The following is a 15,040-nucleotide window of genomic DNA, read 5'->3' on the forward strand; positions in this document are numbered from 1 at the left end:
GCTTCTTGAGCTACTGAAAGTCAGGTAGACCTTAAACCTCAGTCCTGTCAGTAATAACCAAGTATCCAAGTTATTTAATTCTCAATTGTATAGGGGAAATGAAAAATAATAAAAGAAGAAAAACTATGAAAATGGTAAATGAAGGAACAAACCATAGGAATCAAGTTCACTCTTTTGGGACAGATTTGTATGAAAGCAGTTGTAAATCAAGGTGAGTCTGAGAATCAATTTCACTAAATCTCACATAAAAATTACCTATAAATGGAGCAGTATATAACTTAGCACCACAGTTCTGAAGAAGGCTATATATAAAGCAAAAGTACATTTAACTGCAAATTGCTGCTGAAAGGGGAACTTTTACTACTAATTTTATATTAAAGAAATACACTAAATCAGCAAAATGCATTGAAGTGTAACTAGGAAATAGTAGATAAAGAGAGTGACCAGCAAGTGAAAAATGCTATCAGTTTAAAAAAAAAAAAACAAGTCTAATATAGCTTCTGAGATAATAATATACGTGGAAAGTTAACACTTCTGAAGATGACCAAGAGCCAATTCATAGCAAGTGTTGTAAGCTGTTTCTCATCAGTTCTTCCTCATGGGATGGATTACCAGATCCCCAGAGACAGGAAGATATTGCCTTGAGCTTGTGCCTGGCATCACCTATAGAACCTGCAGGGGATCAGAGGGGTGGCAGCTGCCGTGGTGCCCAGAGAGGAGGGAGGCTCCAGGCTCAGATTCCTGTATTTACTGAGTTCTCCTCATATGTGCCACCTCTGTGGCGGGTCACTGCAACAGATAACCTCACCTTGGCTAAATGTGGACATCTCTATCCCACAACTGCAGTTACTCAGCAACAAACAAACCACACACCAGCCTGGAGGCAGAAATGGAAGAGTTATACTCAGTATGATTTAAACATGTCTGGGAGCTGTGCAGACAACCTGCAATTATCAAACCAAGAGTTTCATGAGCTGTTTAAAAGACAGATGGTTTATTTTTCTAACCCTTCCTTCAGAAAGGATGAACAGCATCCACATCCAACACCATGCTTAGAGAAGGAGTACTTGAGTGCAAAAACGATTCCTTAAAACACTGCTTTTCTGCTGATATTCCAGTTTTGTCCCTTTAAGCTCTTACAAAAGAAAAAAGTCCCAAAACCTCCCTCTCTCCCAGTGAGAGGATGTCATCAAATATATTTGTGTATCTGCAAATGGATTCTTACCCCATACGTCTCTAATGCTCAGGTTTTTCCACTGTTTGAAGACAAGTGGTAGGAACAAACTGACAGAAGAAAGCACTGTTTAATCCTGTATAAGGTATGATTAAGTGAACCTACAGAGCCAAATCCAAACATTTAGAGAGACAAGCCTGGATGCACAGGAGCAATTAGGCTTGCATACTTGGGAAAACATGTTTGTGGAGGATCTTTCTCATAACTCCCAAAGCAAAGTGGCTGTAATACTCAGCTGTGGCAGGGAAATGTGCTGGGAGAGCCATACTTTACTTAGTGCAACTGAAATGGAAACAGTCCAAGTAACCATTTACTCATCTACATAAACTTGAATCTTAAATTTAGCAGCATTTCACCTTTTGACCTAGAATTTCACATTGCCTCAACCAGCTTGACTTGAGCCTGAACAGCTACAGAAATGTTTACAGACATCTGCTGCAGCAGGATAGAATAAAAGCTTGCCTGGATCTTGAGACCAATGTCTGGGGACCCTGCAGACACAATCAGCACTGGATCAGTTGGACTCACTGCAGACTGCTATAATGCCACTAAGCCCAAAGCCTAGTCAAAGCACCCCACCCTACAAACAGGGCAAATCCTGCTCCCTGCAGCCCACCAACAGGTGAAGATGTAGGTGTTTACTATGTGGAAAGATGAGCATGACAGATGTAAAAAAAAAAAAAAAATACCCCAAAAACCTCTCCCAAGACTTATAAACTTAAATGTTGGACTCAGAAATTCAAGCACATGATTTAAATTCTACATGATTTCATTAAATGCCAGTGTCCAGCAGGCAAATAGATTTTTTAAAAATATATTTTCAGTGGAGCAGAGGAATCCAGTATAGAGTCAGCAGGATATAACTCTATATTTTTTCTAATAAAAATATTTTAGATTTAAACATTCACTCAGATCTGGTACAGATGCTGGCCCTATCCATATTCACTGTGGCCCTATCCACACAGAGCCACTCAGGATAGGAAGGACCTCTGGAGCTCACTGGTCCCACCACATGCTCAACATTAGATTTATTACTAAACAGAATTTCTTTTAAGTAAATTTGTGTTTTTATGTACAGATTTAGGGACTAGCTCACTTGCTGTAGGGCTCCTTAGCAGCTGTAAATTGAAGGACTTGCTCATTCATGCAATGTGCTGAAAAAGCAAAGCCTTGCTGCAAAGGTAGGGCAGCCAGAACCCTGGACTATGGAAGCATGGCACAGCTATTCCCCGACAACCCCTCAAAGGAGCCACATCAAGACTACTTACCTGCTGTTCTCCTGGATGAATAGTCATAGCCCAAGTCACAGACTGCAGACTTTCAGAGCACTGGCCTAATCACTTATTTCAAATCACTTGAGGACAAAAACAAGAATAAAAAGCCTGAACACCCAAAGAAAGCAACTCTCACTCCACCCACCCCCACCAGCCCTGAGATGTTTTAGTTTTGTCTGTAACAATGAGGTCTGGCAGGTACAGGTGCTGCCTACCTGTAGGCACAGAGTTTGTGGTAACTGGGAGAGAGGCTGTGGCTGAGTCTCATCCCCAGTGGGCTGCAGCTGGGAAAAGCAGGTGAGCAGCATTGACAGCAATGAGCCATGGAGTGCCCAGGCGCACTGAGCCCCATCCCCAATTGGCTATCCTCCAGCTGTGCAGGACAGGTGGGCAGCAGTGAAGGCAATGAGCCATGGAGTGCCCAGGTGCACTGACCAACCACCAAGGGGACACACAGGTGCAATGCATATAAGGTGAGGGGTATTAAGGACAGAAGGAGCAGATGCTTGAAGCCTTGTGAAGTGGTTTGTTGTTGTTCTGTATGAGTTGAAGCCTTCTGAAATTGTATGGTGATACTCTGTGTGCTGTGGCTGGCTCAGCTGTGATGTATGCTGCAGCACCTATCCACACCAGGCCCTTACCTGAGAGCTTTGGTCTTGCAGTGTTTGATGGACTTAGGTGTTTGGATCAATGGCGAGAGCTACCCTTGCCCCAGCAGAGGCAGCACAGCTGCAGCCCCTCCACAGCCCCCTTCTACGAAAGCAGCTGGATGGGTTTAAACCACCAGCTCTGGGTGCCTTAGCCCATGCAGGCTGTCTTGCCCCGGAGCAGGTGGGACAGTGCTGCAGGAACCACTCCATTGCTGAGGAGGGTGGTGGGAATAGCTGGTGTAGCTGAATCCTGCTGTGCAGCCAGCTCTGCCTGCTGTGCCAGCTGTCCTAGCACTGGCTGGCACCATGGTGCCATGAGTCACAATGCCACATGTACCCCTGAGGCAAATTGTCCCTCAGCCCAGCCTGAGCAAGCTGTCTCTGGGGAAATCCTGGTGCTCCTGAGCAGGTGGATGGTACCTGGGACTCTGGATTGTATTCAGGAATGAGTGTCGGGCCTTAGAAATCAGCATCCAACCACAAAATACTGTGACCTGGCACACAGGTGTTTGTGAACCCCCAGCAGGACTCGCACACCACCTGCCTGGTTTGCAAGCACAGCGAGTGCTGCCATCTGTGTCCCACTTGCAGCCTGCTGGATAAGCCAGCAGTGCTCTTGCCAGTCCATAGCAAGATTTCCTCAGGGCTCTCAAGCTAAGGAAAAGGAGCAAGGAAGGGGGAAGAAAACTGCAATTTACTCACACTAGTGTGCTTTTCCTCTGAAATCATTATCCTGCTGAAAACTCCCTTGGCATTCAGAAAGTATCTGTGTTTAATCCCTGGTTTTATTCAAAATGCAAAGTACCTTGCCTTGAGACTGATAATTTAATCTCCTTTGGATAATTGCTACCAACTAGACTAACAACTGACAAAGGTCAAGTCATTGGTTATTCAAAGCAGGATTTCCCTCATTTTACAAAAAAACTTCTACTTGATCTTTGACTTGTCAGCTGCAGCATGTGATTGCTTTCAGCACTGGTAATCACTGCCAGGGCTGTGTGTATCTGTGTGTACACGCATCACACACATAAATGCAAACTGGAAATGGCCTGCCCACTCACACCTCTGTGTGATCCCATAGATCACTTCCAATTAATGTGAAATAAATTTTACATCCTCCATAGCACTTTGTATACATTTGCATATATTAAATTATCCCAAGGCTTACTAAGTAGTGAAGGGAGCTTCTTAGCCTTATTTTTATTCTTTCTCAAGGAAATGGATTTTATGTGATCATGATATTTTTGCATGTTTGTCCAGCCCCTAATACTAAATCAGTTCCTAAGCAGTAAATTAACAGACAAGTAAATGACTATAGATTTCATGAAAGCAGAGAGACCATGAGAGATGAAGAAGTGAAATGCACACAGGAGAGAGATAAGATCATTTCCATGGTGATATAGAAATTCATGAGAAACAAACTTTCCAGTTTCACTTTTTGCCAGGCTATGCTTTCATTACATGTGATATTTTAACTAACTCATAATTCTGGTTGCAATTCAATTGCTGTATTTTAGAATAAAAAGTCATGTTGCTTTAAGTTTGTAAATCTGTTGCAAATAAATATAATGTTCATAAAATCCTAAATTGCTACAATCTCACATGTGAAGGCCCTACTCATCCCTGAAAATGGGTCTATGAACAGGGGATAAACCCAGTGCTCACTATTGCATTTTATCAATAGAAAATCCTCAAAATATCAACTGAGAGTCAGCAAAAAAATTTGTTTAGAGATGAAAATAAGCTCAGGACCTCAGTGCTGCTCTGATACTCAGATCACATCAACTTTATTTTAGCAAGGAAAGTTCTTCATCAAGGTTTCAACAGTGCACAGCAGAAGTCTCAGTTTCCAGCTATTCATTGCCCATACTGACAGGACAAATTCAGGACTTCTCTTGCAAGTCCTTGGACAGACACTAGGAAACTATGGTTTCCTGGAACAATAAAAAAAATTAATCTTGGCATCATTTTTCAAATTCCTATTTTCCCCACCACTGTCCTGTTGGGAGCCTGCCAAAGCCCAGTCACTGAGATTTGACTCTCACCTTCCCAGACCTGCATCCTTGTGCTATCCCCAGAGCTGGTCCCTGTCACATGCAAGGGGATCTCCCAATGTCCCTATGGTTTCTTCTTCCCCCAGGAGCAAGGGCTGCTGGCCATGCTTTACTCCATGGGAGCTGATCATCAGACCCAGACTTTCACTCCTGGACACTTGTCTTTGTGGCCAGGATGAGACTTCTACAGTATTTCAGTGGTTCAAGGCAGCTGCAACAGGAAAGGTGTAAAATCAAAGGGATAGTTCACACACTGAATGTGTTGTAGAAGTAAAATACCAAATAAATCACCCTTTGTTCTCTCTGAGGAAATGAGATTAATAATTACATTACTTTTCTTGGCACATAAGAGAAGAGCCATCCTTGTTTATCTGCTCTGTGGTGCCTGGGAAAGCAGAGCTGGTGTTATTGCTCTGCAATGCCCAGCCATGCTCCATGCATTCCCCATGCCCCTGAAGGAACTGGGCAGCTCCAGGGACACATACCCCTGCAGGACCCATGGATCCCTCTTTCTGAGGAGGGACCACTTTGGTCTGATGCAACAGGAAAGTGCTTCTGTTGTGTAAGAGAATAATTTAGAAACAGCATTTCAGCCTGAGTGTTTTAATAATGGGAATGTGTGTAACTAGCAATCTTTCATCTGTGTTCAATACATGGACACTATTAGGGCATAATGCAACAGCTTCTTAGAGCTCTGGGTAAATGCTGCTCAGCAGTTCAAGAGCTGCAGTGGTGAGAAATGCCTTGGCTGCCTCTGGTGAAAGGCTCAGAAGCTGTTTTTTAAAAAAAGGCCAGTTTGCCTCTGCACCTGTGGGTGTGCAAACGTTGGCAGCTCTTCGGTGCATATTTGTGTCTTTCACTTAAACCATCTGAGATCTTCATTACTACTACTGCTGCTACTACAGAAAAATGTTGCTGTGTGGGAGCTGCAAACAAAGCAAGGTAGGAAAAGGCAGATCCATCACACAGCTTCAGGCTTGGAAAATTCTGTTTATGTGGTTGGTTCAGGTGCGCTGTGTAGCTCTACACTGACCTACAGCATTACTATTAGTTTGCTGAGGACACAGAGAAGGGAAAATATTTTCCTCTTAATTACAATCCTGATGTTTATTGCAGAACCATTTAGTGACTGTAAAAGCTAGTTTGACAAACAGTTACTGTTTGCAGGATTGAGGGACTGAAGAGACAGAAGAGCAAAAATTAGGCCCAGGGGAATTGCTGGAGGACTCAAAATGCTGCAGCTATTTCCATGTGGTGGGAAGATGAGAGGCACAGTGGGGGCAGGTTGGTGTCTCTGTGGGTACCAAGCAATGCCAGGCAGAGGAATGGCTCATTTCAGTTGCCTGTTGAATTGCTGAGAGTAAGAGAAGTTTGTAAGTCACCTTCCTGTAGTTATGTGTCTTTGCTGGAGCACAGTTTGAGAGATGAGAAAAAAATTCAAGTAATGACACAAAGTTTGCAAAATTCTTCAGCAGAGGTGAAGCAAGACAACAGTGGGAAAAGAGACAGCAGGCTAAACGGGATGTGAACCATCATCAGTAGAAATAGATGCATTCAGATTACAGAAGTTTACACATCTGATTTTTCAGCTCAAAAGAAATAATACTGACTGGTTCAGTGATGTTTAAAATAGTTTTAACTATATAAAATACTCTGGTGAATTAAAAAATGTGTGTGTAAACTGAAAATTTGAAATGAGGCTTTAAAAAAATATTTTAAATTTAAAAAGTACATTTTAAAACCATACATTGTAGGATAAAACACAGTTATATCTCAAATACTGAAAGGCAAAGGTAAATTGGAGTTTTGGCTGACATTTTTGTACTGAATTAAAAATATAAAAGGGTAAATTATGTGTATCTTTATCCTATTTGCCTAGCCTTGTAAGAAAGCTGGCTTGAACACACCCTAGATGCTACCTAAAATGTTTTACTACAGCCCTGTAATCACCAATAGCCTGATCCAAAGACTATTGATTGGTTTGGAGCCCTTCCCTTGACACTCACCCAGCCCTGCTGGGATCAGGGGAAGAAAGGAAGGTGGGACGATAGACAAGGTGCTTAAAGATAAAATCAATGGCAGGAATGAAGTCTTTTGTTTGAACATAGAGGTTGTTGGCAGGGATAGACATGTCACAGCTCATGGTCTTTCAACCTTCTGCTTAGATTTTGACCCAAATCCCTTTTCAGTTCTTGATCAGCGCTTTGATAAAATGTATAGGCTTGATAAAAGACTTATGTCGATTTTATCCTATTGATCCAAGACTCTAAGATAAGATGGAAAAAAATATTGTTGTTGAAAGATGGGAATGATTCCTTTCCAAGAGATTCCTCAGTCATTGCTGGTAGGTAAGAGGTTCATTATCAAAGGCACTAAGAAGCACTGCCTCTTACACGGAATGTGTCAAATGTTTGAGGGGGTTTAATTTAGAGAAAATGTGTGACTCAAGCAAAAACATCTGGCAGATAGGACAAAACATTTCAGAAATTTATTTTTCAAGATGAAAAATGGAAATAAATAGATCTCCAAATGTTCATTTTGGAACAGGGGAGGATTTATTTTCTCAGCTTTTTATGTTTTCCACTGGGAAATGATAGGAAATGGTTGGATTTCTAGCACTTTTTGAATACTCTTAAAAACATTTTCCTGCCTGACATTAATGGATAAATAATCGAGCAAGATTAAAAACCCCTAAAATTCACAATGAAGCCAAATTTTCTGTCAGGACTAAAGATTTTAATTTTTACATCAAAATCAGGAAGGATTAAAATATCTGCAGTGTGGCAAAGCCCAATCCTTTTCCTCAGAAAAGGCGTGAAGAGAGTTCCCATCAACAGCAGTGGCAACAGGACACAAGGGTGAGGGCAGCTCTCTGGAAGAGCACAGCTCAGGCCAAAGACTCCACGTGGGAAAAGTGAACAAAGGCAAAGCCATTTGCACGGAACTCAGCAGTCCTGGGAAGGGTCTTGGTGCAGACCTGTTCTGCCCTCTTTACATTCTCAGTTTGTAAAAAGAAAGGTCAAGAAGATCCTCCTTCCCCTGCCATGCTTGGTGAGACCTTGTCCCGTCCCAAATCAATAGCAAAGCTCCTGCTGCTCTCAGCAGAGGTAGATTTTCACCCAGAAATATTATTGAACTTTAATTTGACTCCCAATGACTCCCAAAGCACTGCACTTCCTTGATCAAAAGTATGGAGATTCTTAAAAGAAAACTCATCCCTTGGGAGGTTCAATGAATGTGATCCACCTATTTCACCCTTCAGTACTGAAGGGATACTTCCTGAAGGGTTCTTTTTGCCTTGTTATGGCAATAACTTCAATGCTTCTGTTTTCCATCACTAAAAACTCCACTCTTTGAATTTACAGGTTCCTGCTATTTATAGTCCCTGAAAGTCCTTGACCAACTGTTCATTTCGTAAGTAATGCCGTCATATGGAGCTTAATTTGCAGAATATGATGTTTCCTTTCCTTTGTCATATTGAATTACCAGCAATTATGGCTTTAGTCTAATGTAATATGAAACTAAGGCCACATAATAATTTACCCAATGAGCTGCACCAACACTGTATGAGCTGTATCTGCAGTACCACATCCAAAGTTTAAGTCAGTCTGGGGCTTCCTAAAAACATAAGTAACAAAAAGGTACTATATGTGATGGAAAATCAGATTTAAAGGTCACAATTTTAATATGCAACTAAAAATGGGAGTATGAAAAATATTACTAATGGGAATATAAATAAGTAAACCAAACTTTAGCTCATTGTGAATGGTACCTCTTAATTCCAGCCTAGTAATATAGAGATATTTCCTTAGGACATTTTGAAAAATACTTAATAAAAACCTTGAAATCTTTCTGAACAAGGGACTCCAAACATCTGGTATCACATTTGAAATACCATTTGGTTTTCCAGTCACTGAAGGGAAAAAAAAAAAAAAAAAAGAATGGATTATTATTCTTGTTCACAATAAATACCCTAAGTGAAGAGTCACTCAGCATTATTCTCTCTCTGGTATTTTCTCCCACCCATTTCTTTACTATCACTAACAATTGTTCAGAACACTGTTAAGGAAGAGGCAAATCCACATGGCCTGTGGCTGCAGCATCCTCCAGAGCTAGCCTAGGACCCACAGTGGTACACAGCCTCCTCAAGACCCAAAGAGCCTGGCAGGCTGCTAATGGAACCACTGCTCAGGTTGCTCTATCCTGAGGGTGAATTATTATTTCTACCTTGAAAATAGCTTGCACTTTGGCTTAATGTTCTCTGACAGAGTGACAGCCCATATTCCAGTTCTGGCAAGCTTCTAAGGGCCCATAAGGGTGACTGAGCACATAAAACTTTAAATACCTATACAAACTTCTTCCAAAAGCAGAGGTCTCTAAGGACATTCCAGTTTTTTCCTATGTCAAATCTCATACCAAGGTCCCTTAAATTTGGGGCAAATTTCAAAAGTGCAAAGGCTCAGAAATAAATGATGGCAGTTAAACATTTTAGTTTTGAGCCCTTTTGCAAGATTTAGAATTTCTTGCCCATTCATTCTGCCCTACTCAGGTAACAGAACACACATTGCTGCAGGGGAAGAAAAAGGCAAATAAAAAAGATGTATCAATTGTCCCTAGACAGAGGGGAATTAATATCACAAGTGCTTGTTCCCCTTTTGCACAGATACTGATTTGATACTTGAATGAACATTGTGAACTTGAGTTTTTCAGGGATGAAGCAGCTCACTTTCTCAGCAAGATGTGCCAAGAAGCCCAATTACAAAAGGACAAATGATTCATTTAACAGTTTTCATCATGTTGCCACACTGCCTGACCTCCAAATGTGCCAAGATGCTACAGTATCATTTAAACTGGGGAAAAATGCCTCTGTATTAGCATGTGTCAGATTCACGAGGGTCCCATTATAGCTGTAATGTTAAAAAAACCCAACCAATACATAAAATAATAGCCTAACTTGAGGAGCCCTTATGATCAATCAAATAAACACAGCATGTAAAGACAAAACAAAGTACACACCCATATTAAAAATTATTACAGTTCCTAAGGAAAAAATTGCATTCAAAAAATCAAGATTTAAACCTTGCTGGTGCTGATACCTGTGCTGATAGCAAGAGTGGTGGGATGCAAAAGGGAGAATGACATCACCCATTCTATGTCCACATCACCACAGCCCTCCAAACTGAAGTACTTTTCTGCCATGTTAAATTTAACCTAAATCATGTTGTCCCCTCACTGCAGGATCACTCATGCTGGAAAGGGTGGCCCTGCCCACTCCTTCTCCCTCCCTTCTCCTGACAGCATCTCCCATTTTCTCTCCACTGCACCTCTTGCTGTCTGTCTGGGGCTCTTGCTTCTCAGAAGCAGTAAACTGTCAGCCAGGAGAAAGAAGTATTTACTGTTTGTTTGGGTTTTTTTCCCCAAGGTTAGCTTTCCTTGGGAAGGTGAAATAAATCTCACTGAGGCAGTGAACTCCAGCTCCATCCTTTACCACTTAACTTCTGCTCTTGGGTGGCTAGCTTTGTTTCTCAGCTGCTGTGTCACTAGACGAGATTTGTGCACTAGAACCATTTGTTGTGGCCTGCCTTTCATTTCTTTTCTTTTCCCATTTAAATTAAATATTAACTAATCCCAGGGGTGCTACCAGTTTTAAACAAAGCCTAAAGACTAAGAAAAGCCAGACCTGCAGCAAAGATATTTTTTCACCTGATCAGCTACCACATCTGGAAACAAAAGCATTCTCAGCTCAATAATTCATCCTCTTCCTCATCAGTATCAGTTGGAAGAACAAACCTTGCTCCTGTCTAAGGAGCTATGCACTGTCCAGTACAAAAGCTATCGTTTGGTTTTACAGTCTGCAAAGTATCTAACAATTCCCACAGGGCAGGCCGGCAGGATCGGGATGCTTCTTATCTCACAAGAAACAAAGGAAGGAAGGATCTTTTTTTCTGAAGACAGTTAATCAGTATTGATCGCAGTGACTTTATGCAAAGATGCTCGGGCAGGGAGAACAAAGCGTAGGCAGCACTCTCACATCCTGCCTTAAAACAGACAGAAAAGGGAAGAATTTCCCAGCCCTCCCACCCTCATTTCTCCCCAGGCCAACCGGAGTTTGGTATCAGACTGTTCCATGAGGAGGAATGGCAGGAGAGGGTCTGTCAGCAGGCAGCAGCTCTGTTTCCTGCTCTGTTTGGGCTTTCAGCACCAGCCCCACCATGCTTTAAAGCTTGACACGTCCGAAGGATCGAGCTCACCATTCAAGCAGAGGGTATAACCCCAAATGCTGGGATGGTATTTAATTTCCACTGAAGCTTCCACGGTGAAGTTTTAAATCCTCCCAGCCAGGAAGACCTTGTCCTTCAGCAATCCTTTAGCAGCACTGGCAATCCTGTAGCATTTTACATCTTATCCTCTCAGAGCATCTAACAGACAGTTTTGTTTAACAGTGCATCTAAGACCAGAAAAAATTCTCATGTTCTCTTTTTGCTGTGGCAACAAGCAAGAACAAAAGGGTAAATGCTTTGCTAAAGGTTGAACAGCAAGTCCTCACCAGCTGACAATCAATCACCACCTCTCACTTAGCTTTATAACCAAATCTCCTGCCTCAACACAGCAAAGGTAGGTGACCATCTCACCTCAGTGAGAAAAACTCGCCACCATATTATCTCTATTCTTTCTTTTCAAGCTAGCAGTGCTTGCTTGCTTGCTGCATCATGTGATGAGCCTGCTCTATATCACCCCAGGACAGGAAAAAGATTAGTTAGTGCTCAGTTACCTAAGGTTGCTATGCTGGCCATACAGACTGACAGCATCCCCATCTCCTGCTGCTAGTGGCACAGATCTCTGCAACACAGCCTCTATAAAATACACACAATAGCCTAATAAAACACAGGAATAGCTGTAAGTAGACACAAAGGACCATATCTGCAAAATGGAGCAATCTTGATTTGTACCAATAAAAGCCACAGGATGCTGCATTTACAGGGAAAGGTACATGTGTACTTCATAGTGCTGAAGGGGAAGGGATGCCTCCAGATGTATGTACGTGTCTGCATGTGACCTTATCAATATGCTGGAGTAATCACTTGTCTGTAAGGCACATGCATCTTTAGATATGAGATTTAAAAATACCCTCTGTGTCTCTACCTATATTCTGGTTTTTCTCCCTGCTCTCACCATAATGTCTTATAAGAAGTCTTTATAAATCTCCACCTTTCTGCTGCCTTCTTTCCTTCCACTGCTCTTTTTATAACCAACTCACAGGTCTTTATTATTCTTTGTGGCATTTCTAACACCAGTTTCTGCAGAGTGATCTCAGACTTTGCTATTTTTAAATAAGTGTAGATGTGATAATCACTTAACCTGCTGATCCTGAGCCATATTTTGACCAGCTTGTAACACAGTAATAGTGTCCTTAGGTCTGTAGGACTGGTAATGTCACTTTTATGATGCCTTCTCTCCACTCATCTCTGCCAGAGATATCTTCTTTCATATATACTTTAATGTTAATTTCTGCTTGCTTTTAAATGCAAAAAGTCAAAATATAAACATCTCATTAATATTTTTTCTCATTATTTAATCTCATTAGTGAAAAAATTTTGGTTAGGGTAATGATCTCTATTTCCATAGATACAGCCAATCACAGAATAGGATTCTGTTTAGCATTTTCTCAGCTTAGCTCTGTATTTCATTTAGCAGGGTATTTTCAAACCTCAAATAGTTGTAAACAACACAAGCAGGCTGATAAAAGTGCTCTAGACCCACAGTACCCCAGGCACTAAGTGGGAATGGGTGTGTCAGTCACTGCTTCAGAGTATTCCCAAGGGGTGAAGGACTCAGTAGGATAGCTATCATCCCTTTAATCTGCATATTGCAGACTCAGGGTAAATGTTGCCTGTGGATGCAATCCTGCTTTGCCAGTAGCTGAGGGAAGGAAGGTATTAGCCAACTCTCCCCGGCTCCCTGATTTCGATGGGTCCCTGACCAGCAATATCAGTGGCCTGTGTTTGTGAAGTGGGTCAGAACATGGGTCAGTCTGAAACGTGGTTCAGTCATTACCTCCCTGCACTGTCGGGTCACCTGGATGTACAGACTATTGGCATCGTACTTGTGTCACATTAGTCAGAGCACATTGTGTTTTTGCTGGGTTGGCTCTCTGTCAGCTCCTGGAGGCAATGCACCATCCAGCAAAAAGCCTGCCCGGCACCCCTTGGAGAAAGTTTTTGAAGAAGCTGAGCTGGCAGCATCGACAGGCAGCAGCTCAGGGCCCTGCACCGCGGCACTGCCGGTGTCTGGCCCAGCACCAGCTGCTCCAACATCAAATGAGCCGCCTGACGAAGCTGCAGGAGGCCTCTGCTGCACCACCTTTGGAGAGAAGCAGGCAGAGTCCCGGCCTTGGCAAACCTCCTGCCAGGGACAGCGCTGGGGGATGCTTCCTCCCTATTTTAGATTTTAGTCCCCACTCTATGTGCATGTATGTGCTTGTGGATAAAGGCAGAAAAGGCGCTGCAACAGCAGGGAAAAAGGCAGGATGGTGTTCAGTCCTTACATTAATCCTTATCCAGCAGTGTTTGGAAATTATTCCCCTGGACACAGAGTTTAAAGAAAGTTTTTACACAGCATACTGCATCTGCAGGAGTGGGTGACTGAGATACAGGCTGAGGGAAACAAGGAAATCATCTGGTCTCTAGAACAGATGCTGAGGAATGTGTACCATATACCAAATCCAGATGGGCTGAATGATGCGTAAACGTTTACCTCTTATCTCTCCACATCATGCTAAGTGGCCCCTACCCTTGCAAGTAGCCTAATGATTACTTTCCCCAAAGGGTTTAGGTGTGATTCAGAAACAGAAAGGTGACTCCTCACATCAGATTGAGTTACTGGTCTGAGTGTCTCTTTCACACACACACTCTCACACAGAGTTCCCCAGCTGCCAGCAGTGCTAGCACAGGGTGACCCCCCTGAACCTGCCTAGGGATGGGTGCACCCCAGAGGCATTGCAGCTACTGACACCCCACCAGAACTTTTGTGTGCCCACTGCCCCTGCAGATAAAAAGCTGCCACTGACAAGCATGATAATGCCTTGAAATTGTTTTCCTCTCAGAACTACAGCTTTGTGGATTTTATTTTTTTAATATAAAAGTATGTGTCACTTTGAAATGCTATAAAAGTGCAATACTTTCATGTCGAAATGTTAGACATCTCCACTACATGAATTAAAAAGCAGTTTCATGTCAAGGCCAAGCAGGTTGTGCAGAGAACCATTAAGTGCCACCATTTCATGTGGGGATGGTTTAGTCAAGAGCAAAAAATTGGAGCTGTCAGTAGGGATGAGCTGCTGGCACCCAGCAGAAACACAACCACAGCTGTGGTGTGGTGGGGGGAGGAGAGGAGTGTTTCCCACCATTTATCTCTGCTAAATTAGTCCCCATGATGAATGAAGAAGGAGGATAAAAAAAGATATCTTTGAATCAGGACAACACCTTGGCTTCCAGAGCATAGAGGGTAGAAACTGTTTCAGCATAGCTCATATCTGTGAAACCTTTCAAAGCTGTGAACAAGATGCTAAATAGATTTAATAGCACTATCCCCTCAGGATGAAATAACTTATCTGCTTACAAGTTTTATCACTCACATAAGGCACTGCTGAGAGGCCAATCCCTTCTGTGACAGCATTGTTGCCCTGCCAAGGGCCCAACATGCCCCCAGGAAAAAGGGAGGCACATCCTCACAGTACCTGTGTGGACCCTCCCTCCACTAGCAGACTTTGAGTCTGCCCAGACAAGCCCACTGAGCCCCAGAGTGTGCTCCTGCCAGTATCTGGATTCA

General features: G+C 42.6%; 1 long non-coding RNA gene across 2 annotated transcripts in view; it reads right to left on the reverse strand.

Annotated features, from left to right (window-relative positions):
* Positions 1-15,040, reverse strand: part of LOC146767913 (uncharacterized) — an 89,876-nt gene that overhangs the window by 57,061 nt on the left and 17,775 nt on the right. The gene's annotated exons all lie outside the window — the stretch shown is intronic.

Source organism: Lonchura striata, chromosome 3 (genome assembly GCF_050655825.1).
Source record: "Lonchura striata isolate lonStrDom1 chromosome 3, ASM5065582v1, whole genome shotgun sequence".
NCBI lineage: Eukaryota > Metazoa > Chordata > Aves > Passeriformes > Estrildidae > Lonchura > Lonchura striata.